The sequence below is a fragment of the Gekko japonicus genome, unplaced genomic scaffold, assembly GCF_001447785.1.
Source record: "Gekko japonicus isolate JY-2015 unplaced genomic scaffold, Gekko_japonicus_V1.1 scaffold585, whole genome shotgun sequence".
NCBI lineage: Eukaryota > Metazoa > Chordata > Lepidosauria > Squamata > Gekkonidae > Gekko > Gekko japonicus.
Genome location: NW_015170291.1, coordinates 762,380 through 787,699, shown reverse-complemented (window position 1 = coordinate 787,699; position 25,320 = coordinate 762,380). Strand labels below are relative to the sequence as shown.

Genomic DNA, 25,320 nt, shown 5'->3' with positions numbered 1-25,320 from the left:
TGCAGCAAAGAACTTCTATGTCTTCTCTACGTAACCAGCCCAAGGGTGACCTTGTCTCTCTGGCAGCCAGACGATAGAATTCTGCTGTGCAAGAGGCTCAGCTCTGCTTCTGCATACTTCATTCAAGGCCTGTCCACAACGCCCAGAACAGGGGTGGCCAAGCTTGCTTAACCTAAGAGCCACACAGAATAAACATCAGATGTTTGAGAGCCGCAAGACATGAACAAATATTGCACACGTTTTTATTGAAAAAATATGCAAATTTGCTTTTTATTAACCTTAAAGGAGACTGCCAAAATAAAAAAACAAAAGAGGTAAAAACGGATATAACTTTAAATGCATCCTCCAGGGCCCCCCCCCCCCTTTGCCGGTTGGCTTGGCAAAGGGATTTAAAGAGACAAATGCCTTCTCCCAAGCCAGACAGCATGGGGAGGGGGGGGCGTGCTTTGAGAACACATTTAAAGTTGCTTTCTTTCTCTGCTTCCCCCCACCTCAAGCCTACCCAGGGAGGGGAACTCTGGCTGCGGAAGGGAAGACCGATTGGCATGCCTCCCCTTCGCTTCCCCAGCTGCCCTGCCAGGAGCTGCACAATATGTGTGAAAGGGCCACATGTGTCCCGAGCCACAGTTTGGCCATCCATGGCCCAAACACTGCTGGACTTTACTATTACAGGCAATCTCTCTCTATTGCAACATGAAAACAGGAAAAGGTTAGCAACTTGTCATAGGCTTGTCGTATAAAGGCTTGTCGTATAAAGAAATTCAATGGAACTAGAAACATACATTAAGAATTTCATCCACCGACTTAAAAAAAATCATAATTAAAATTTAAAATACAAAGCTAACCAAGAAGTTGGCACAAATGTTCAAAGCTACTGAAATATACTTTGCAACAGGTTCAGCGACCCTTTGGTTATTACCTGGCCCTAGAAACTAGAGTTCTCAATTTCTTTCTACCCATCCCCTTGTTTTTATCTCACCCTTCCTCCAAGGAGCGCCAAACAGTGTGCTTGGATCTTTGCCCCTCATTTTATCCTTACAACAACCTTGTGAAGAGAGAAAGGGACGGGCAGAAGGTCACCCTGTAAACTTGGCAGCTAAGTAAGGATTTCAACCCAAGTTTCCTGCCACTCAGACTAGTGGACTGCACCAATATGCTTCCGTGCATAGAAGTCTGTTTGTATCACACCATAATGAAGCATAGGACTACAGTGTTTGCAGTCCCTCGAAGATGCAAGGAAGTGCTTCTGCTAGGGCCCCCTAGCATCATACAGTGCTCAAAAGGGATACAAGAATGTTATTTTCTGCTTTACAAAATGTATATCCTGCCTTTCTGCCCTTGCAGGGGCCACCAAGGTGGCTTATCCGTTAAAACATATACAATAAAATCACATTTTAAAACCATTAAAACCAACCAAAAGTAATCATTAACAATTAGAGCCAGAGCAAAGATATTTACAAAAATTTCCTTGGTGTTAAAAACAGGGGGCAGGAAGGAGGGATCACCGAGGAAATGTCAAACGGAACAAAAAAAACCGGGGCAAAGACAGCAACAGAAGGAGACAGATGAATCTACCTGGGGAAGTAAAAAAGAGCAAGAGTCCAGTAGCACATTAAAGACTAACAAAATTTGTGGCAAGGTTGGAGCTTTTGTGAGTCACTTCTTCAGGTACAGCTAGGATGGGAGTCCATCTGTACTTATAACTGGAGAGTAGAGTGATTTCAGATTCTGAATGACAATAGCAGGTGAAAGATAACAGCAGGCGTGATTGGAATAGGTGTGATATGCAGATGGGTAATAGGTGTGGAGAAATCAGCACTGGTAATGAGACAGGAAACCTAGGTCTCAATTCATTCCAGGAGGATGCATTGTCTTGAGCTTCATTAACAGTTGCAATTTAGCAGTCTTTCTAATCTCCCTTTGAAATTCCTTTGTAAGAGAACTGTTACTCTTAGGTCAGCAACTGAATGTCCTCAAAGGTTAAAATGTTCCCCCACTGGTTTTTGAATGTTGTGGTTTCTAATAGACTTATGTCCATAGATTCAGGTGGGTAGCCATATTGGCCTGAAGCAGCAGAATAAAGTTTGAATCCAGTGGCACTCTTAAGATCAACAAAGTTTTGTGCACCCGAAAGCTCATATCTTATTTTAGAGGGTTTTTAAATTTTATTTTACAGAAAAACAAACATATTACAATTAAGCGGCTTTGAAACGGAAATGAGCACCACAACCCTAGAGTTGGACTCGACTGGCTTTCGAGCAAGGGAACCTTTACCTTCACCTAACAATATGGACTACCTGGCAAGGTCTCGAGGCAGCAGGAGGAAGGTTGCGGGCTTAACATGCATGATAGATGTTTATATACAAATGCTAGAAGTCTCAGAGGTAAAATCGGGGAGTTGGAATGCCTGGTGTTGGGGGGGGGGGCAATAGACATTGTGAATATTTCAGAAACTTGGTGGGATGAGGAAAATCAGTATGTAATCTTTCATTAAAATCTGCCTCAATTCCTGAGGACTGGAAGGTAGCTAATGTCACTCCCATCTTTAAAAAGGGTTCCAGAGGACATCCGGGAAATTATAGTCCAGTCAGTCTGACGTTGATACCGGGTAAGTTGGTGGAAACTCTTATTAAGGAAGGAATTAGTAAGCACATTGATGAACAAAAACTATTGAGGCAGTCTCAGCATGGGTTTTGTAAGGGAAGATCTTGTCTCACTAACCTGTTAGTGTTCTTTGAGGGGTGAACAAATATGTGGACAAGGGACAATATAAAACCATAACTGCTCAGTACAAACATGTGGACAAGGGGGACCCAATAGATGTTGTTTACCTTGACTTCGAGAAAACTTTTGATAAAGTTACTCTTCAAGGGCTCCTAAGTAAGATCAAAAATCACGGGATAAAAGGACAAGTCCTTTTGTGGATCAAAAACTAGCTAATTAATAGGAATCAGAGAGTGAGTATAAATGGGAAATTTTCTCAGTGGAAGGTGGTAAGCAGTGGGGTACCGCAGGGATCAGTACTCGGTCCGATGCTTTTTAACTTGTTCATTAATTATTTGTAGTTCAGAGTAGGCAGTGAAGTGGCTAAATTTGCAGATGACATGAAATTGTTCAGGGTGGTGAAAACCAGGGAGGATTGTGAGGCACTCCAAAGGGATGTTCGAGGATGGGTGAGTGGGCGACAATGTGGCAAATGGGGTTCAATGTGGCCAAGTGCAAAGTGATGCACATTGGAGCAAAAAATCCTAACTATAAATACACATTGATGGGATCCGAACTGGAAGAGACTGACCAAGAGAGAGATCTTGGAGTCGTAGTAGATAACTCAATGAAAATGTCGAAACACTGTGCAATTGCAATAAAAAGGCCAACGCTATGCTGGGGATTATTAGGAAGGGAACTGAAAACAAATCACCCAGTATCACAATGCCCCTGTATAAATCGATGGTGTGACATTATTTGGAATACTGTGTACAGTTCTGGTCATCACCTCAAAAAGGATATAGCATTAGAAAAAGTGCAGAAAAGGGCAACGAGAATGATCAACGGGTTTGAACACCTTCCATATGAAGAAAGGTTAAAGCACTTGGTGCTCTTTAGCTTGGAGAAACTACAATTGAGGGGGTGACATGACTGAGGTTTACAAGATTATGCATGGGACAGAGCAGGTAGAGAAAGAAGTACTTTTCTCCCTTTCTCACAATACAAGAATTCAAGGGCATTCAATGAAATTGCTGAGCAGTCAGGTTAGAATGGATAAAAGAAAGTCAAGCAAGTTAAATCACTACTTCTTGTCAGAAAAACAGGGCCAGCAAGTCCTTCCCCTAGACAGGACACAACTGCAGAGTTACAAAGGATGCTGTCGAAAGCACTGTGACCCCTGCTGGAGCAAGTTACAGCATTGCACAGCAAACGCGACACACGGCAATTACAACTGTCTGAAATAGCAAAAAAAACAGACAAGACTGAACAAGAAGTAAAAAAAGAGGATACCAACACTAAAAAAACTAAAAAAAACAACTGCAGGTGATGGAAAAGAAGAGATTGACAGAGGAGTCTCAATAGCTACAGCTACAAATGGAAACAGCAAGCTGTATTCTAAGATTTCAAGATGTTCCTGAAGAAAAACCAAAGAATCTGAAACAGATTATGTGCGATGCACTAGGACCTCTGGCAGATATAAAAACGAAAACTTTACAAAGCGAAATAGATATGATATACAGATCATATCCGGAATTTATAAGAAAAAATAATCTGCCTGGGGAAGTGATTATTAGATTCTCCAGAAGACAAATGAGAGATCAAATTCTTAAAGCAACAAATGGGACCACCTTGAAGATCAAAGAAATAAAAGTATTAAAGGACATTCCATTTGAAATAAGAATAAAAAGGAGAAAGTATAGAGACTTGGTGAGATTTTTACAAAAGAAAAACATCCCCTACAGTTGGCTGGTACCTGAAGGGTTAATCTTTAAATTTATGGCTGGAAAAGAAAAAATTGACACAGCTGAAAAGGCACGAGAATTTTTACGTCTACATAGTCATCCATCAGGAGAGGCTGAAGTTGAGAAAGAGGACAGCACCAAAGGCAGTGAAGAAGAAGGAGAAGCGGCATCCTCAAAAGAAGCCTCAGACTCTGAACTAGGGGCGGCCATCCCGAAGACTAGCTATCATTTGAGAATGACAAAGCACAAAAAATAAGATATTATTACACTCTGAAAGCGTTTAAAATGTATTGATATAAATCTTATATTGTTTTTAGTAAGAAGTCAGAAGTAGAGGTGTTTAAAATCATATTGTTAGCTTTAATTGAGTGTCTGATGATCACATTCAATTAATTTTTAAGCAATTAAGTGTTATAAGCTTATAACTTTAAGCAGTATGTAAGATCACCATCTCTTGGGTTTTTAGACAGTTTTCTTTACTTTTTCCTATAGTATGTAGTTCCCTACCCTGATTTTGTTGTAGTTTTTATAGTGTGTAGTTTATAGAAATGCAAATAAAAAAATCCCCTACAGGGGGCCAAAAAAAAAAAAAAAAAGGAACCCTCCATGGTTTTCGCTTTTCATTTCCAAATTTTGTGCAGAGCACTGGGCATACTCAGTTTTTTGCGGCATTCAGCCCCTTCACTCCTCCACCCTCCTCTGTATTACCAACTCGCTGATCCGCACAGAGAGAGCAAAAAAACCCCAAACCCCAAACCAACCAATTGGGTGCATGACGGCCTAAAGATAACTTTTCTGTAATGTGTTATCAATGCGCATGCGCACATCAGCAAGTAGGGAGGGGGGCAGATCCAAATGAACTCAAAGAACTGAACCACACAGCAAATTGAGAATGGTCTTAACATGTTCTTAATGATGTTAATACTGATACTACAATCATGGCTGCAAAATTCTTAGCAGAATCAGCTGCACTTAGATACAGTCATTTTACGTAATGCACATATTTTATTGTCTAAATTTACTCACTGGGATTAAATGCTTCTTCTTAAATGTATTTATTATATACTATATTATGCCATTAAAGGTGTCTGAATTCTGAATTCTGAGAATGGTCTAATTGCAGAATTATTTTCAGAAATGCTCCCAGGAGAATCAGAATTCAGAGAGAGAGAGAGAAAACCAGGGCAGAGCAATCCGAACAATGAAGAACGAGAATGGAGGAAATCTAATCGTCTCTAGCTGTCAACTGCCTAGAAGATTATAATACATCAGGGGTCCCCAACGTGGTGTCCCTGGGCGACATGGCTCCTGCTGACACTTTTTCTGGCACCCACCCAAGTGTTTTTAGGAAGTTGGTAGGGCCAGGTAGAGGTTTTGCCCAGCAAGGCTTCTGACGAACTATTAGCGATTCAATTCGCTGCGCGGATTTATTTTTCTTTAAGTTGCTTTGGCACTAGCTGCCACCACAGCACAAGGATATGCACTGTGTTACTGAAGTTAAGTTGTGGCAATTTTTTGGCTGGCTCCGCCTCCTGAGGCAGCCATTTTGTGGCAGCCATTTTGTTGCCGTGCCCACTATACCGTGCCACAATTCCAAATGTGCCCTTAGGCTCAAAAAGGTTGGAGACCCCTGCAATACATTGTTCCATTGTTGTTGTTCAGTCGCACAGTCGAGTCCGACTCTTCGCGACCCCATGGGCCAGCTCCCGCCAGGCCCTCCTGTCTTCTGCCGTCCTCTGACGTTGGCTCAATTTCATGTTCGTTGCATCGATGACACTGTCTAACTATCTCATCCTTTGCCGTTCTATAAGAAACGTCATAACCTGCCCTGAGCCTATTTGTGGGGAAGGCGGGATAGAAACTGAACTGAATAAATGAACTAAAAAAAAAATAGCGGGGGGGGGGGGGGGCCACAGGTTATGCAAGTTCTCAGGTTATGCTGGTCTCCCAAATGGCTATGCAAACTGAATTATCTGAGGAGCAAGCCAGATGTGATGTTTTCCAGGTGTACACTTACAAGAACCCGAAAGAGCAGCAGAGACCGTCTTCGGTGTTTATGCTTTTCACTTTCAACCATCAAGTATTAACAGCCCAACACATCCACCCAGACTCCACCCATGGGCTTGGGGAACAGCCTGGGAAGTGCTGCAATACCAAGAAAAAGAACAGCAGGAAGCAACGAGAGGAATCAGTTGAGAAGAGATGCAAGAAGGCCGGGAATCCTCCACTGAAGCATCTAAGCAAACGGACAACAAACTTTCCAAGTCCCAGTAAGGGTGTACGTTCGAAGTGTGCGATCTGTTTGGGCATGAGAATGCGGAAGGGCAGGTGGATTTCCAGTGGAAATCTGCTGCCCTGAGCCAGGAAAATGGATTGGATTCCTACTGCAGGTTTTCCTCCATCTCCATTGCTGATCTCAATTTGTTAAATGTTGCAGCGTCACAGACCCCACTCCAACAGATTTATTTATTTATTTATTCCTTCGATTTGATATACCGCCCTAACCCCCGTAGGGGTCTCTGGGCGGTTTACATGGGAGAGGTGCTAATCACTTTTATACCCTAACTTATGCCACATTGTTCTGGGGGGTGGGACTGCCTACCGGCACCCAGGTGGAGGCTGATGTCTCTTTGGTCCGGCTTGGCTCCATTCCCGGCAGTCTACTGGCTGGTTGGATGTTTCTTCGGGCGCTTAGGCGGTCACGCACAGAGTCAACATCCTCCTCTGGCCGGCTGCGTCCTTCAGGCTGAACGACAGCCGCTCGCTGTTTCTGCCGCTGGCCACCAGGGATTGCTCCTCCGGTCCCGCTGCTGCTGCTTGCTGCCGCCGCGTCGCCACGCCGCGTCGCCACGCCACGTCACCTCCACCACCGGTACTCCGCTGCAGCCGATGTCCTGCTGCCGCCATTGCCATTGCCGCCGCCGCTGTCGCCTTCCTCCACGCGCCTCATCAGAGGAGGGTGCCTCCCACCCTTCTAAGGGTAGGTACCCATTTATCTACTCATATTGTAGTTACTTCTACTTTCGAACCGCTGGGTGGGCGGGAGCTAGGACTAAGGTCGAGAGCTCACCTCGACCGCGGTGGGTCTCGAACAGCCATAGTGGCTGCTCAAGTGTTGTTAAAGCAGGTGTTCTACTGCCTGCGCCACCGCTCCTAATAATCTGCCTTCTGAAAGTTTTACGAAGAAAATCAGACAATCACAGGGCGCCTTCTTCAAAAGAGTCACGGTTTGAATGAATACTTTCAGTAAGACAAGGGAAGCTGGGGGGATAATGCCATACGCCACTCATTTCCACTATCAGCATCAAGGTGAAACAATATGCAGTAAGGACCTTTTAAATTACGTTTCAGCCCTCCGATGATGCCCCGGTTCCTACTAAACTCACTTATCTTTAATACTATAATTTCCTGCATGGTCAGTGGCCTCGGAGTGGGAAGGAGAAACGTGGCAAAGAGATCCAAGACAAGCAAATCTCATTCAGAGACCTCCACAATAAGAAGCAATAAAGGCCTCAGGTCTTTGTGGGAGCTGTACACTCTCTGTAAGGATCCCCCGACTTGCCACATGTTCTGTCTAAGAGAATCTGATCTGCCCATGGCTACGTCCTCTCCTGCCACCAAACAGCTTTGGTACTGGCTGCTGAGGACTGAGCAAGTCTGCTGGCGTGCGGCTTCTTCCTCATTAGCGCTCTCCTTTCTGGAAGTCCCTTTGTCAGCAGTACGAGGTGGGTGGCAGAGATGCATTGGTGGCTGGAAGAAGCAGGGTTGATAGCAAGACCGTTGTCCATCTGAGACATATCCAGCCACACATTTCCAAGACATAAAGGTGTTTCCATTTACCCAAAGAGGGCATGCCAATTTCTACCAATGCTCACTGCCACTGCTGATCCTGAGGGTCTGTAGACCCCTCTCCAGGAACAAAAATGTGAACAGGGGGAAATCAGTAGGAATTACCATTGTCTCTTAAGAAACGTAAGTGTCCTTACCAAAGCACAGGAAGGTATGCACGCATTAGTGAGGTACTGCACGGACAAAGAAGGCTCCTGATGCCAGTGCCTGCATGACGCCGTCCAGATTGCTTTCCGCACACCAGTACATTAATGCGCACATGCACAGTGGTAACATAAAAGTGATGGGAAATTTGCAAACAAACCAAGGGAATTAAAAACGGTCGTGAACGGCACGTGCTCCAATTCTCGGATTATTTTTGGAAACTCTCCTTGTTGGTAATAGCAGTAGTAAAAGAATTATTGCAGATAGCCAAAGACCATTACATCCCTAAGTTAAATTAAATTTTCCTAGTTAAACCTCAGTTCGGGAGCACAATTCAGGACAGAGTGAAATGGGTTTTTTGTTTTTTTTTAAGAGACAGGGCACTAATAATTGCCCATCCTTAATTGCTCATGAGTAGGACTATGGTGCCCCTTGCACTATGCATAGCCCAAATAAGCAGAATAACTTTATGCAAAAGTAAAATATTTGCTTGATCTGCATAATATGTTCTGGTTGCAGAACCCAGGCTTTCTTGGGACAGAACTGGTGCTCTTGATGCAAAGTTCCGCCTTTTTCCCACCTGTTGCTTATAACCAAGTGCAGCCTCTAAGCAGCCTTGCTTCTAACTTATTCCCTCTTGTTTGGTGTCCAGCTGCTCAGCATGGGTTAGAAGACCAGGCCATAAATGGAAATCGACACAGTGGGATATTGCGGAGAGGAGATTTCCAAGTGCATCTTCAAATGCGGGTCTTTAGCTGCCACCCTCTTATTATTATTAAGATACTGCTGACTTTTACTGTCAACATGACCATAGGACAAGCCCAATTATTACCGGCACCAGAAGCAGCTTGTGGTTTTATATTACATTGAGGTAAATTACACTGGAATTAGAGTGGATTACTTTTATCAAATAGGGAATAAGCTGTTAATTAACTCCCCGCTGTAGCAATCTCTTTCAGAGCTTGCAACTGTTATTAGCTCTAGATTAAACTGTTGAATTAATTTCCCACTTACTTACTATTTCAAGAGGTTTTTTTTTAATTTACCTGGCAGCAGCTTTAATGGGAAATTGTATTAGCGAGCATAAATTGTTTTTTTCCCCCTTTCGTTTTGGTGGGGAGAGTAAACAGTTTGCGATAATGTTTATGAAGTCGTTCTGTTTGCGCAAAAAAAAATATAATTGCAGTTTTAATTAGTGCATGGTTGTCGGAGTATTAGGTCTGAGATTACATTATGGCTTTCGGAGAAAAACAAACACTCAGGTAATCCTCACGTTTAGAATGGTTTGCAAATAGGAGGGAGAAAAACCAACGTCGACATTCCAAGCAGAAAAAGCTTGCGTCGGTGCAGGTAATATTGGAAAAGGAAAAATGAAAGATCGACACTCTCTCTCTCTCTCTCTCTCTCTCTCTCTCTCTCTCTCTCTCTCTCTCTCTCAGTGAATTATGCTTAGGGATATGCAGCCAAAGATTTGGCTACATATTTTTAAATCAAAACATGTGAAACTCAGGGACGTGGAACCATCAACAGCAGGCCAAAGAGCATATCAGTTATTTTATGGTATTAAGTGGGGGAAAGTCGCATGGTATAGAAGGAAGGCAGCATTGTATAGCCCATTCTTGTCAGACCCTGGAAGCTCAGCAGGGTAGGTATTTGGGTGGGAAACCGACAAAGAAGACTCTGCAGAGAAAGCCAATGGCAAACCACCTCTGCTTCTCACTCGCCTTGGAAACCCCTAGCTGGGGTTGCCATAAGTCAACTGCCGCTTGACAGCACATACACATTAAACGGGGAGGGGGATCCAGCAACCCTATTGAGGGGCATCAGAAGGAGGCTTTGAGGTTGCCCAAATGCTCAGCTGAGTGGCTGGCAGAGCGGAAAGCAAAGCCAGAAATCTCATGACCGCTGCCCACGTGGTCATCTGTCCAGCATGACTAAATGCCAAGGCGCACAAAACACTGTTACCTTCCCACTGAAGTGGTACCTATTTATCTACTTGCAATTTCTTGCTTTCAAACTGCCAGGTTGACCTTCTTTTACTGACTTCTAAAAGGTGCTTCCCCGCTTTCCCTTTAGAGGGTTTTCAATGTGTAGCTTGGTTATTACTTGTCCTACAAAGTTATGTTGTTGTTTTTTGTAATTCCTGATTGTTTAAAATGCAGACTGTCAGATTATACACTATTTGAGCCTGCTAATGATTGCAGTTCACGGCTCAACCGGAATCAGTTATTGTATTTCTGAAAAACTTTCCCTGCAGCATCAGGGTTACAGCCAGCCAGTGTGGTGCAGTGGTTAGTGTCAGCGTAGGATCCGGGGTACTGAGGTTTGTATCCCTACTCCGCCATGGAAGCTTTCTGGGTGACCTTGGGCCAGTCAGACACGCTCAGCCTAACCTACCTCACAGGGTTGTTGTGAGGATAAAATGGAGGACACTGATGTAAGCTACTTTAGGTCCCCACTGAGGAAAGGGCAGGGTATAAATGAAGTAAGTAAAACACATGAACAGAAGAATTAATCTGTTTCCCCCGTGTTGACCATCTGTGGGTCATGTCACTGAACAGACATTCAGTGACATCACCAATGCTCCCTCTAAGCTGTGGAGTCTTGTGAGCAGAAATTCTACTTTGTGAGCATTAAAGTTGTGAGCGAGCGATTTGGCTACTGCATAAGTTAGTTTGCTCTGGAGGCGTTCTTCCTGAGCTAAGGAAAAAATGGTGAGCCGGAGGCTAAAAAACTGTGAGCTAGCTCACACTAACTCAGCTTAGAGGGAACACTGGACATCACCCCCTCTTGCTCTCAGCCGGCTTCAATTAGCTTCAGTGATGTCATAATAGAGACAGATCTAATTGGCTACGTATTGCCATGCCATCTTGGTTTCTACATGGTCCCTGAATGGCTGGCATCTCCCATGTAAATGATCCAGGAAGCATGACTTCTCCCTTAATTTGGTCTGCTTTCCCTCAATGGCATAGGTAAATTTCACTCATTATATACTGTTGTGACAGTATCCCCTTTATTACACGATCCTTGATGTTTGGGTTTGCCCAAGTGGCAATCCAAGAAGAATAAAAGAAGTCATGGCTAAGGGAAATAAAATAGTTTAAGAACATAAGATCTGCCAATGTTGGATCAGGCCAAAGGCCCATCCAGTCCATCACACAGTGGCCAGAACTACCAGTGCCATCAGGAGGTCCACCAGTGGGGCCAGGACACTAGAAGCCCTCCCACTGTTGACCCCCCCAAGCACCAAGAAGACAGAGCATCACTTGCCCCAGAGCCCCTATCTATACCTTGTGGCTAATAGCCACTGATGGACCTCTGCTCCGTATGCTTATCTAATTCCCTTTTGAAGCCATCCATGCTTGTAGCCGCCGCCACTTCCTGTGGCAGTGAATTCCATGTGTTAATCACTCTTTGGGTGAAGAAGTACTTCCTTTTATCCGCTCTAACCCGACCGCTCAGCCATTTCATGGAGTGCCCACGAGTTCTTGTATTGTGAGAAAGGGAGAAAAGTACCTCTTTCTCTACCTGCTCTTTCCCATGCATAATCTTATAAACAGTTTAACCACAGCAGTAGACAGGAGAAATATAATGGCAGCGAACAGGACAAAGGGAAAGTAAATAGTCTCACAATTAAAGACTGGAGGGGATATTTCTATACACCTCTCTCCTTGACAAAGCACTGTTTCTCATTGAAAATCTAAATGGTATAATATCTATTGTGGTTCTAATGACCTTTTATTCACACGCCCTGGGTCATGACAGCAGAGATACAGAAGACTGTGTGACTACTTCTGAGAGCAAGGCACGCTGGGAACTTGAAATCCCTATTCAAGTAGATGCTGTCCTGTTGCAGTCCTCTGTGAAAATCTTCATTGTTCAAAGGGGTCCTATGAGTAGGCCACTAGCATATGCTACTGTTTGCACATGTCAGCTGGCTCGCATAACATAAGAACTGCCTCCAAGTCACTCTTAGACAAGTGCTGGATCTTTGAAACAGCCCTGGACTCAGACGTCCTTGCACTGAGAAAAGCGCGGATTCTGTCTCCATTAAGTACAGTGGCTGTTATTTCCCCTTTCCCTTGGGGATTCTGGCTCGCACATCCTTCATCTCGAGCTCTGGAGGCGTGGCTCATCTTTACAAAATCATTAAACGTAAGACATAAAAGTTACCTCTCTCGAGAGTTCGGTTTGATTGGGACTTCAAGGTTCTCCCTCTATTTTTTCCCTTCGTGAATGAAACTGAAACTCACAGGCCGGGAACTAACTTTGGGATTTGAAGGCACCTTCACTTCCAAGACCTCTGCAGCTTTTAAACTTTCAAGCATTGCCTACTCAGTATCTGGAAGGCTCAGCAGTACTTACGAGCACACCCTGAAAACTTCATGTCCCAGTGATCTTTGTGCTTGTGGTACTAAGCACACCCTGAACAGCATCGGTGTTTGAGGTGCATCGCTCACAGTATAGTGTTGTTGTTGTTCAGTTGTACAGTCGAGTCTGACTCTTCGCAGGCCCTCCTATCTTCCGCCATCCTCTGGAGTTTGCTCAATTTCATGTTCATTGCATCGGTAGCGCTGTCTACACCATCTCATCCTTTGCTATCCCTTTCTTTTGTTACCTTCAACCATTCCCAGCATCAGGGTCTTCTCCAGTGAGTGCTCCCTTCTCATCTTGTGGCCAAAGTATTTGAGCTTCAGCTTCAGTATCTGTCCTTCCAGGGAACAGTCAGGGTTGATTTCCTTTAGGATTGAATGATTTGATCTCCTTGCAGTCCAAGGGACTCTCAAGAGTCTTCTCCAGCATTATAATTCAAAAGCATTAGTGTGGTGCAGTATTTATTTATTTAGACTTTCAGACCGCCCTACCCTGCAGGCAGGGCTCAGGGCAGTTTACAACAAGATAAAAACAACAGATAATTTAGATTAAGTTAAAACCATAATAAAATACCATGCAATCATTATATAAAGACAGTCTGTTCCAAGATGGCAAAAAATTCGGGGACAACTGTAGCTTCCCCGTAGCCTCCTAAAGGGGTTGGGGAGGGGGGAGGTATAAGAGCGCCAGATTAATTGCTGTCCCGTCACTGCCTTCAACCAAAGGCCTGGCAGAACATCTCTGTCTTACAAGCCAGAGAGTTAGAGTACTGGGCTGTGAGCCTGGAGACCCACGTTTGAGCCTCCTCTCTGCCATGGAAGCAGATTTTGGGCCAGTCACTCTCCCTCTGCATAACCTACCTCACAGGGTTGTTGGGAGGATAATGGAGGAGAGGAGAGTAATGTAAGCCACTTTGGATCCCCACCGGGAAGAAACACTGGAAATAAATGAAGTAATTAAAATAAATAAATTTAAAAGGTTCAGGAAGAATAAGGGTTTTGGGGAAGTACAATAGTTTATATTTTGCCAGTTTGGTGTAGTGGTTAAGTGTGCGGACTCTAATCTGGGAGAACCGGGTTTAATTTCCCACTCCTCCACTTGCACTTGGCTGGATGACCTTGGGCAAGCCATAGTTCTGTCAGAGCTGTCCTTGAAAAAGAGCAGTTTGTGTCAGAGTTCTCTCAGCCCCACCCACCTCACAGGGTGTCTGTTGTGGGGATGGGAAGGGAAGGGAAAGGAGTTGGTAAGCCACTATGAGACTCCAAGCGAAGGGCGGGGTATAAATCCAATCTCTTCTTCTTCTTCTTATATTTGTTTAGACCGTTTTGAACTGAGAGAAATTCACTCATCTCTAAAGACTAAACTAAACTCAGTTGATTAGGTATGACTCTAATCTGGGAGAACCGGGTTTAATTCCCCACTCCTCCACTTGCACCTGGCTGGATGACCTTGGGCAAGCCATAGTTCTGTCAGAGCTGTCCTTGAAAAAGAGCAGTTTGTGTCAGAGTTCTCTCAGCCCCACCCACCTCACAGGGTGTCTGTTGTGGGGAAGGGAAGGGAAGGGAAAGGAGTTTGTAAGCCACTCTGAGACTCCAAGCGAAAGGCGGGGTATAAATCCAATCTCTTCTTCTTCTTCTTCTTATATTTGTTTAGACAGTTTTGAACTGAGAGAAATCCACTCATCTCTAAACTAAACTCAGTTGATTAGGTATGATAACACCTCTTCCATACAAAAGGCCTACCAAGAAACTCACTCATCAATTCTTGGCACTGACTTAGAGGAGTAAAAAAACACAACAGCTGCAGGATCCTACACATCCCCCTCAACTCTGAAGCACAGAGAACCAAAGTCCACAATCTAACAGTTTGGGACCGCAAAACAATATAAGTATTTTGGTTCCACGGAGCGTGTTAACCCATCTTTTGTTCAAATTTAATGTAGATATGACCGCAACCAGTTACGATAATGAAGCCAACACAACAAATCAGAAAATCTCTTAATAAAAGCTTGATTATGTTCCCTCCTCTTCATTAGTACAGTCACTGTTTCCATAAATTATCTCAGAGGGAAAAATCACGCTACCAACCGGCCCATCACTGGTGTGGGTGGTGGAGAGAGAAGACATTTACAGTGCAGTTTATTAAAACGCAAACAAAAACATGCCATCAGAGTTGTTTCAATTAATTTTAGCCTCTGTTTTATAAAGATTTAACTATTCATGCAAATAAAAAAACTGAATTTGTTTTGGGAGAAAAATGGAAAGTGCTGACTCCTAACATAGCTTTACAACCATTTTTTAAGAGACATAATTTAAAAAATAATAGCTTAAAATAGTTTTAAAAATTTAAAAACTAATAGTTTCCCCCCCAAATTACACTTTTATTACATGGTTTCAATTAGCAATTTCACCCCCTTCTACAAAGATACAAATTGCTTCCCCCGCCCCGCACCTCTGGAGGAAATTATGAGATGACAGAAATACTAAAAAGACATCAACCAAACACTAGACTGAACCTCAATTGAAAGCATACATCTCCCTCATTTCCCAGAATGATTTGCTTGTGTGAACACACTGCACATGTTTAACAATTCCTGCAAAGTGCACCCAAAACATGTCTCTTGCCTTTGGTTACACATATTGTTCGACCAGAATGCATTAGCTATCAGAGTTAATACAGAGAACTTCTAAGAATGTACAAATAATACATGTTTTCAATCTAAGAATGGCCTTGGCTTCCTTTGAAGTCATTAGAGAAGAAGTTGTGGTATTACTTAAGCCATTATACCATGACATGTGGAAAACGTTAGTTTGCAGGTGCACAGATGACTTAGTCCAGATGCTATGCAGCCACATCTGGAGTATAAACACTAGAGTGGTTCCTGGTCTCTTTGTAGTGGAAATCTCATGGGTCAGAAGGAAAGGTTGCATTCACGAGCAACGGGGGCACACGCATTGCCAAAGAAGGGACCAAAGGTTTCAAGATACTGAAGGGGGCTTTCAAAACAAATCACTCCGGGGACCCGATAACAACTGTGGCTTGGCTCTCAGTCACAAACTGTTCAGCTTCACAATGTGCATGCTCCAAAGCTCTGTGACTGTACCACTGCTGCACAACGCAAACAGAACCACTCGTGTGTTTCTGCATTCACATCAATGGTAGGGGCTGTTCCAAACATGCATCCGGGGATGCACATGCACGGAAGGATGGCCCTCGCATGAGCTCTGAAGGTTCCTTGTGTGCTAGGAAGGTCTACATCAGGCTAACAATATTGCTATATCAAAAGAAAACGTATCAGCAATTTCCTTGGATGGAAGAATTCCCTTCCACAGAAGCCTGGCTTCCCCGCCTCTCCCCTTTCGCCGTGATCCCAAGTGGCCCCCAAATGCTGCTCCTGTGGGATGGACGACCACCAGAAAGAGCTTACGGGGGAATTAGGGGTATGCCATGAAGAAAGGAAACGGGCAAAATTTGCCCCCTTTGTGTGGGTGGAAACTTGAGACGGGATCCATCCTGACATCAACCTCTAACAGCCATGCTTTTCAGCAAGTGGGCTAAAATCCATAGATCCTCTCAGAAAGACAACACACGCGTAAGAGTAATCGGCCCATTGGTCCATGTGGCCCAGAACTCAGAGACCAGTGTTCCCTCTAAGCTGAGTTAGTGTGAGCTAGCTCACAGTTTGTTAGCCTCTGGCTCCCAGATTTTTGTCCTAGTTCAGGAAGGATGGCTCCAGAGCAAACTAATTTATGCAACAGCCAAATCGCTTGCTCACAATTTTAATGCCAGTAGCTCACAAAGTAGAATTTTTGCTCACAGGACAGCTTAGAGGGAGCATTGTCAGAGACTGCTGTTTTCCAGCCCAATACCTAAGACCATTTAAGTGAGGATGCTGGGGAATGAATCTGGGTCCTGGTGTACACAAAGCAGGTTCCTTGCCACTGAGCTGCAGGCTATCAAGTTTTATAGCACAGGACAGGGGAGTTGGCTGAGGGGCCTTCTTTCTCCTGCCCAGGAGTACCACAAGTCTCCCTGGCCCATGCCACAGGCCTCTCGCCCGTGACAGAGCTACCTATCCAGCTACATCCAGCTACACCCTTGACTTTTTAAAATCAAACATATTAAAATGATGCTTCCTTTCCCAAATTCACTTCATCCCCTGTGCCTGTGTGGGCTCTGCCACCCTGACACTTGAAGAAAAAACAAAACACAAACCTTCCCACTTGTTAAAATTCTTGCTGTGCTGGCTCCCTTCTGTTGACTCATCCTGTGCCGCACAGCTTCATGCTTCTCTGCTTGGGTTGGCAAACTAGGTGCTTACATGTCCCATAGCTCACACACATAAAAGGCCCCTATTCCTTACTAGGAAAGCAAACCACACTCACCTTCTCATTCAACATGCTTATTTTGTTTAATGTTATTTAACATTGCAACGTTTTCTGGGATTTGGGTGGTTATGTGATTATACCTTTTTTAACTTCTCGCTTTTTCCTATTTGTCCCCTTTTCAGAAGCACAATTTAAATCTGTATCTATGTCTTTTTTTAAAAGCATGAGTGCAAGGAAGTGGACTGATGTACTATGCGGTTCAGCTGTAAGGATAGGAAAGTGCCTTTCTAGATTACATTAAAGATATGTCTAGACTGGCACCCTGTCGCCAGCAGTGGGGTTTGGAAAGCTCCAAATCAGGACGCAATGGAGACAACAGTACTCCCATTGTTGTCTGCAGCCTCCGCCAGCTAAAGGTATACTGCCTCTAAATGTGGAGGCTCCACTTCCAGCTCTCAAGGCTAACAGCAAACCTATGCTCCAATTGTAGTCCAATCCCCTTTATTTTTGAAAAACATCAACAACTCTTGGGATAGTAGTAAGTGTGAGATGCATTATGCAAAGAATTCCTTCCTTTTATTTATTTTGAGCCTAATATCCAATTACTTTTCACTGAAGCTTTAGCTCAAGTGGGTGCAAGTTCAAACAATACAAATGTATGCGTAAGAAATTTTATGCAGCAATACAAACACAGGTCAGGCAAAACTTATGTTCTAGAGGAAATAAAATATATATTTCATACAAGATATAAATAGGAGTAAACACCTTGTATTTGAAGAGTCTTGAGCTCTGCAAACTTTTTGTGGGTTTCATCAGGGAAAAACAAAGTTCTTATATCTGGAAAGAAAAACACTGTTAAAAGCATTTACATAGTATGGAACTGGAATGCCATCTTTAATCTAATGCTATGCATAAATACAGATAGAACAGGATGGAGGGAATGTTCAGATTTCAAAATGTCCACAGGGGAAACCTTCATTCATATATGTGTGTGTGTGTGTATCTATCTATCTATCTATCTATCTATCTATCTATCTATCTATCTATCTATCTATCTATCGAGAGAGAGATGCACCTGAGGTTCATGGTATGGACATTCACTTCTGCATCTCAAAGCCAAAAGGACATATTCAGGAATATCACATAGGCACAGCCTCTCCTGGAGAGGCACTGTTTTTGGACATTATCAAAAGACCCCATGATTTAATGTTCTTCCATGTCAGCCAGATTGGGGAATTTAGGATCACATAATCCTTCAGCATCCTGCCTTGGACAAGCCTTTTTTTAATGATCACAGAGACCTTGCAGTTAGAATAGATCTAGTCACAAAGCCATCTTGACATTAAGCAATGGACGTTTCCATTCAATATCTTTTCCATTTGCAACTGACTGAGTTTCCCCCTGCATCTGCCACTCCTTATGGCTACTAATCTCCATTTCCCTACCCCTAGAGACCTATTTCCCTCTTTCCCAGTTCTGACTGTTTTTTTAAAATGTATAGATCACTGAATTATATTTCCAAATGCTACAAAGTAATCAAATTCTGACCCTTAAACCAAATTGTATTGAATGTGGAGACAGGAAAGAGTGATCTGGTTCTCCGCTATGAGCCCACACTAGAGGTAACCATCACTACCTTATGCCAGCACTGAACGGCTCCTGTGTTTTGGGCCTAAGTGAGAAGAACCCATCAACTCTCCTGCTATGGAGTTGTGGCCTTCTAGGCCCATCTGGTAATGACTTTAAACCAAAATGCCCTAGAAGTCTTGAGACTCTGAACCCAGTGGAAACAGAGCCCGAGGAAGATGTCTCTCTGAGGAAAAGGTTGTGTTACCAGGCTCTGAATCCAGGATGGCAATTCACACCTAGGGAGCGAGGAATCTGAATCAACACACCCACCATTCAAGGTGGCTCACTTCCCTAAAAGGCTCTGAAGAGATCGTACTATTAAGCAGTGCCTCAGCACAGAGCTCCACCAATTCAGTTTCCATGCAGTCCCATTGGAAGATGACGGCCCTGGGTATCATCAGGAACTACTTAGGCTTAGAACAGCTAGCTTTCAGCCCAACAGCACCTTAGACACCAACAAGATTACGGGGGTATAAGCTTTCATGAGACAACGCTCCTTTCATCAGAAACAAGTCGAAACAGCAATCTCTAAGTCTTTATAACCCAGTCAAAAGGTGGGAGGGACTCAGGATGCAGAGTATTGTACCTCAGCTTGCACTGGGTACCTCAGCTTGTACTGGTAAATACTTGGAGTCAGGAAATTAGCATCTGTAATAAGATAGGTATCCTATGTCCGTGTTCAGCCCTGGGAGGGCACATTGTTTAGAACTTGGGAATGAACTCAAGTTCAGCAACCTCATGTTGCTTAGATTAGGTTTAGGCTAAGTCTAACTGATACAGCTGGCCATGATACTGGTTGCGAGGAGGTGTCTTGTGTGGGTAATGGCCAATGTTCCCTCTAAGCTGTGGAGCAAAAATCCTACTTTCTGAGCAATTGGCATTAAAGTTGTGAGCAAGTGATTTGGCTACTGTATAAATTAGTCTGCTCTGGAGCCATCCCTCCTGAGCTAAGACAAAAATGTGTGAGCCGGAGGCTAAAAAACTGAGCTGGCTCACACTAACTCAGCTTAGAGGGAACACTGGTAATGGCCATATGTGATGATTGCTGCAAATGCTAATCACCACTGCATGGTGTCGCCTCGCCCTCCCCCAGAACTCTGGGGGCTTCCTATCCCACATCACTGCTAGATTTTTAAAGGGAAAAGTTAGAAGGCAGTATTCTAGAAAGTAAACAATAGAAACAGACACCTAGTCAGTCTCTGTTCTCTCGGAAAGCTTGGACTCAGAACTGTACGATGAGCGCCTTGTTCCCCGTGAGCACAGTATAACCATTTAGAATGTCACAGGCTAAAAATATTACGTAAAACCATCACAGAATACTCGGAGGGGTTTCCTGAGGTCATGAGCTACCCATTCAACACATCAAAAGCATGCGGCTACACTTCTTAAAAAAAAAATACATATATGGCATGTGAAAATGGAAACCTCTCCACGATTCTTGTATTATTCAGACTAGCCCCATATGAGGACTCAGCTGGGCTATGGACTTTGCCAGAGCAACTTCCTTTGTCTCTGAGAGCTGTCCCTGGTCCTGCTACCCATGACTGGCTTTGGAAACTGGCTTCCAGTTGTCTGAGATCCACTCCACAGCCCACTGCTAGTTAACAGCGACTGTAGGTTGGTTCCCCTCAAATCTTGCCCAGCACCCCCATGAGTTCCAGGAGACTCTGTGGGACAGTCCCAAGAAGTGGGGGTCAAGCTCAAGCCCTATGTAGGTGTTGTTTTTTTTAAATCAATTCTAATTGACAAATTTATCCAGAATCCCCCATACCCTTGAATGACACTACTTAAATCCAGTTCCTCCGAAAAACCTCAGCCCGGCCAATGCCTGCCTCTCGTACGAGTCAGGTACCCTGTAAAATTTCAGTGATGCCTTTAAATCTGAATGGTTTCAAGCTGTTGTAAACTACTGAGGCAATCAAAAATAATCTGTCATGGGACCGAAGGGTATGCGAACACTGCCACGGCCTGATCTGACGTTAGATTTATTGAAGGGTAAATCATGTCATTTATGCATCAATTCACAGGAGGAAGGGGGGGGGTTGAAGCAATCCCTCTGCAGTTAATTTAATAATAGACTGGGAAACGAATGATTACTGTTTCAGGTGCACCAGCACTTACGGCACAGTGGATGGCCTTCTCCAGCAGCAAACCTTACTGGCCAGAGGCCTGGGATTAACCAGCACTTAGCTAAAAAAAAAAGTTTGGGATACATCCAGAAGTGGATGCAGGAGAAGCAAAAGCCCCTTCCTTTAGGGTCCTGGTGTGTCAAAGTGGACACCCAACAGCCTCCGCTTCCTACCGGGCAGCCTCTTGAAAAGGCTTACTAAAGAGAGACATTTTACTCACAGACGAAACAAAAATGGGAAATTCCTGTGCAGAGACCAAGTACACGAAGGTATATCAAAAATAGTATTGTAAACAACAAATTGAACACACCACCTGAAATGTGACGAGCCTACAGTTGTAAACAATGCGCCAATGATAAGTGTGTACATACACAGAAAAAACAGACAGTACAAATGCAGAAACATATAAAACATCAAAAAAAGAGAGTTAACACACATGACAAACTATGGATTGCCAGCCAAACTCCATTTTGAGTAGATCTTCGTCAGACTATTTCTGGGTTATTCGGCTTCTTCTATGTTAAAACGGTTCCCAGTTCAAGACAAGGAGCCAAAAAAGGGGTCTTTCATACAGGAGACACAAAATAACATGTTGATATTATTTTGCATCTCATTCAGCAGGGGTGAGAGAAAACCGAATACATTCGATAACACAGAAATGGTCTGATGAAGATCTACTCCAGTGATGCTAACTCAGTGGTTTCGAAGCCAAATGTGGCTCTGTGGCAGGCCACCTGTGGCTCTTCTGAGCACCCTCCACAATGTGGCATCCACCCTATGTTGCAGGAAGGTGGGCAGTGCTATTGCCCAGTGAGGTTTGTGGGGCCAAGCCATTTCCATTTCATATGGAGAGAGCTTCTATCCGCCCCATCAATTGAAACACTAGAGTTCAGCTTGGTGGGTCCTTTTAACACAGGGAAGCATTTACCTTTTAACATCCAGCCCAACAGACAGCTCTGCAGGACGCGAAAGCCTTCACACTACTTTGTATCGTAAATCTAACTTGCAAGCCCTTCCCCTCGCTCCAGATACCCAAGAATCGGATAGGGTTCAATACGGATAGGGAGAGACAAACTGTTATTTTGTGCATGTCTGGTAGGGTGGCACACAGGGCACGCAGTAGGCACGTGGCTCTTATGGCTGATGGAGCCATGCGAATGTGGCTCTCTGCAAACCGTGGAGTAAGTACCACTGATTGATGCTTTGTTGATGTTTCATATGTTTTTACATTTAAACTATTTCTTTTTCTGCGTGGTATATTGAATACTGTGTACCAGTGTACATCTATCTTTTTTTTTTTCCATGTTCAAGTGGCATTTTTCAATTTGTAGTTTACGATACATCTCTGTTTTTAATATACCTTCTACAGCTGGGCACTTTGTTTTTGTATTTCTTCTCAGGTTGCTATGTAGACCCATTAGAAAAAAACATCCCCAAGCAACAGCAGCATAATGATATGCTGCATTACGAGCACCCAAAGCCTCACAAAACACCTAAAAAGCCAGCATGGTATAGTAGTTAGAGCGCTGGACTAGGGCTACTCAGCTTCAAATCTCCACTGCTCTGTGAAGCTCTCCAGTTTGGTGTAGTGGTTAAGTGTGCAGACTCTAATCTGGGAGAACCGGGTTTGATTCCCCACTCCTCCACTTGCACCTGCTGATGTGACCTTGGGTCAATCACAAGCTCTGGCACAGCTGTCCTTGACAAAGAGCAGTTTCTGTCAGAGCTCTCTCAGCCCCACCCACCTCACAGGGTGTCTGTTGTGGGGAGGGGAAGGGAAAGGAGTTTGTAAGCCGCTCTGAGACTCCAAGTGAAGGGCGGGATATAAATCCAATCTCTTCTTCTCTTCTTCCAAACCTTGGTCAGCCACTGTTTTCCAACCCTAACCTTTTTGAGGCTGGAAAGTGCTGTCAAAGTCACAGCCAACTTGCGGTGACCCCACAGGGTCAGTAAGGCAAGGGACGAACAGAGGTGGGTTGCCACTGTCTGCCCCTACAAAAAACCCTGGACTTCCTTTGTGGTCTCCCATCCAAGTACTACTAATAATAAGAGTTGGTTTTTATACCCCGCGCTTCACTACCCAAAGGAGTCTCAGACCAGCTTACAATCTCCTTCCCTTCCTCTCCCCACAACAGACACCCTGGGAAGTAGGTGGGGCTGAGAGAGCTCTGGGAGAACTGCCCTTGAGAGAACAGCTCTGAGAGAACTGTGACTGATTCCAGGTCGCCCAGCTGGCTTCATGTGGAGGAGGAGTGGGGAATCAAACCCGGTTCTCCAGATTAGATCCGTCGCTCTTGACCACTACACCACACTGGCTTCTGACGGCCAAGCTTCTGAGATCTGATGAGATCAGGCTAGCAGGGGCTGTTTGAGCTACTTAGCCAGATAAAATGTGACACACAGATTAAGGGCTGCCTACTCCACTGTGGACTTTGTTAAAAGATCGGAAGCTGTGGCCCAATGAGAAGAGAGTTTCTGCCAAGTGGGAGGAGGGAAGCAAGGCAAAAGTGGTCTCACAGAGCAGTGACCTGAAACTTTTATAGGAATTAGGGAATACCACGTGACCTGATCTGGCCTATTACCGATAAAAGATCTCACTGGTCTGGCTGTTATCCCTGTGTAGACATTTTTGCCCCCCTCTTCCTCCAGGGAGCTCAGGGCAATGTACATCACTGTCTCTTCCTCAATTTATCCCCTATGAAGTATGTTAGGCTGAAAATGTGTGACTCGCCCAAGATCACCCAGCAAGCTTCCAAGGCAGAGTGGGGATTTGATCCTAGTCAGATGCTTTGAGCCACCACACCATGACGGCAGGCCCCCCCCCCCAACTACCACAGGCCACATATCCCCACCTTCCCAGACTTGGGTCAATGTCGCATGGTGGTACAAGGGTGAAATTCCTGTCCGATACCACTCGAGTCAAGCCCCAGGTTCAGGAGCTGCGGTGGGTTCAAGACCTCTTCCCTTTGTCATGGCCAGTAACAGTGGCAAGAACTTGTGTCTTTAATCAATTAGTGATTTAGTTGTGGGGTTCACTGTCAGAGATAGTGACAGCTACTGGAATGGCCATCTAAAAGGGAACGAGAGAGATCCATGGCAGAGACTACGAGCCGTGGCCAGTAACAGTGGCAAGAACTTGTGTCTTTAATCAATTAGTGATTTAGTTGTGGGGTTCACTGTAAGAGATAGTGACAGCTACTAGAATGGCCATCTAAAAGGGAACAAGAGAGGTCCATGGCAGAGACTACTAGCCACAGGGATCAAAGGAAACCTCCACATCCAAATACGCGCAGAGGCCGACCCCGCTTAGCTTCTGAGATCTGACAAGACTGGGCTAGCCTGGGCTAGGAGGCTACATTTAGAGAAGGCCTCCATACCTTGTTTGTTGGCCCTCTGGGACATGTGGTCTGCTACTGTCTGAAATAGGATGCTAGAACCAGGGCTGACCCTGCTTAGCTTCCGAGATCTGACAAGTCTGGGCTAGCCTGGGCTAGGAGGCTACATTTAGAGAAGGCCTCCATACCCTGTTTGTTGGCCCTCTGGGACATGTGGTCTGCTACTGTCTGAAACAGGAGGCTAGAATCAATGGACCTCTGGTTTGATACAGCAGGGTTCTTCTTATGAACCTTAAAGGTAAAGGTAAAGGTTCCTTTCCTCGAAAGCCAGTCGAATCCGACTCTAGGGTTGCGGTGCTCATCTCCGTTTCAAAGCCGAAGAGCCAGCGCTGTCCGACGACGTTTCCGTGGTCATGTGGCCGGCATGACTAAACACCAAGGCGCACGGAACGCTGTTACCTTCCCACCGAAGTGGTACCTATTTATCTACTTGCAATTTCTTGCTTTCGAACGGCTAGGTTGGCAGGAGCTGGAACTAGAGATGGGAGCTCACTCCATCATGCGGCACACTCGGGTCTCGAACTGCTGAACTACTGACCTTCCACCGCCTGCAGTTCAGCGTCTTAACCACTTGAGCCACCGCAGCTCCTTATGGTCCCTAACAGTCCACAATTAATAGCAGGCAGGTATACCTACCGGGCCAGAGGCAATGCCATTTTCAGTAGCGTCTGATCATTTTTTTGGCAGGTTGATGGGGAGGCTCCTAAGGTTACATTCTCATTATGTAGTTTGCTGGGGTTAGATGTTTCCTAAACTGGCAGTCATCGGCCCTTTGATATTTTAACACGGCTGCCCCAGGAGGCCGTATATCCAAAGGCGGCCAGTGGTGCTGACTGATTCGCATTTGCTACACAGATTAGCTGAAATACGCATAATAAGTGAAAGAGAACAAGATTTCTAAAAACCAAACAGAAACAGCAGTTTTGGAATAAACAACGGCTTGACTTATAGGAAGTGGCAGCTTGGATGGCTCAAGGCCTCCGATTGGTTTTGCCACTTGGTAATTTGACTGATTCACTTGAGT

The 25,320-nt window shown here is 44.6% G+C and overlaps 1 protein-coding gene across 1 annotated transcript in view; it reads right to left on the bottom strand.

Annotated features, from left to right (window-relative positions):
• Positions 1–25,320, bottom strand: part of DACH2 (dachshund family transcription factor 2) — a gene marked incomplete at both ends in the record, with an annotated part of 408,589 nt that overhangs the window by 147,495 nt on the left and 235,774 nt on the right. The gene's annotated exons all lie outside the window — the stretch shown is intronic.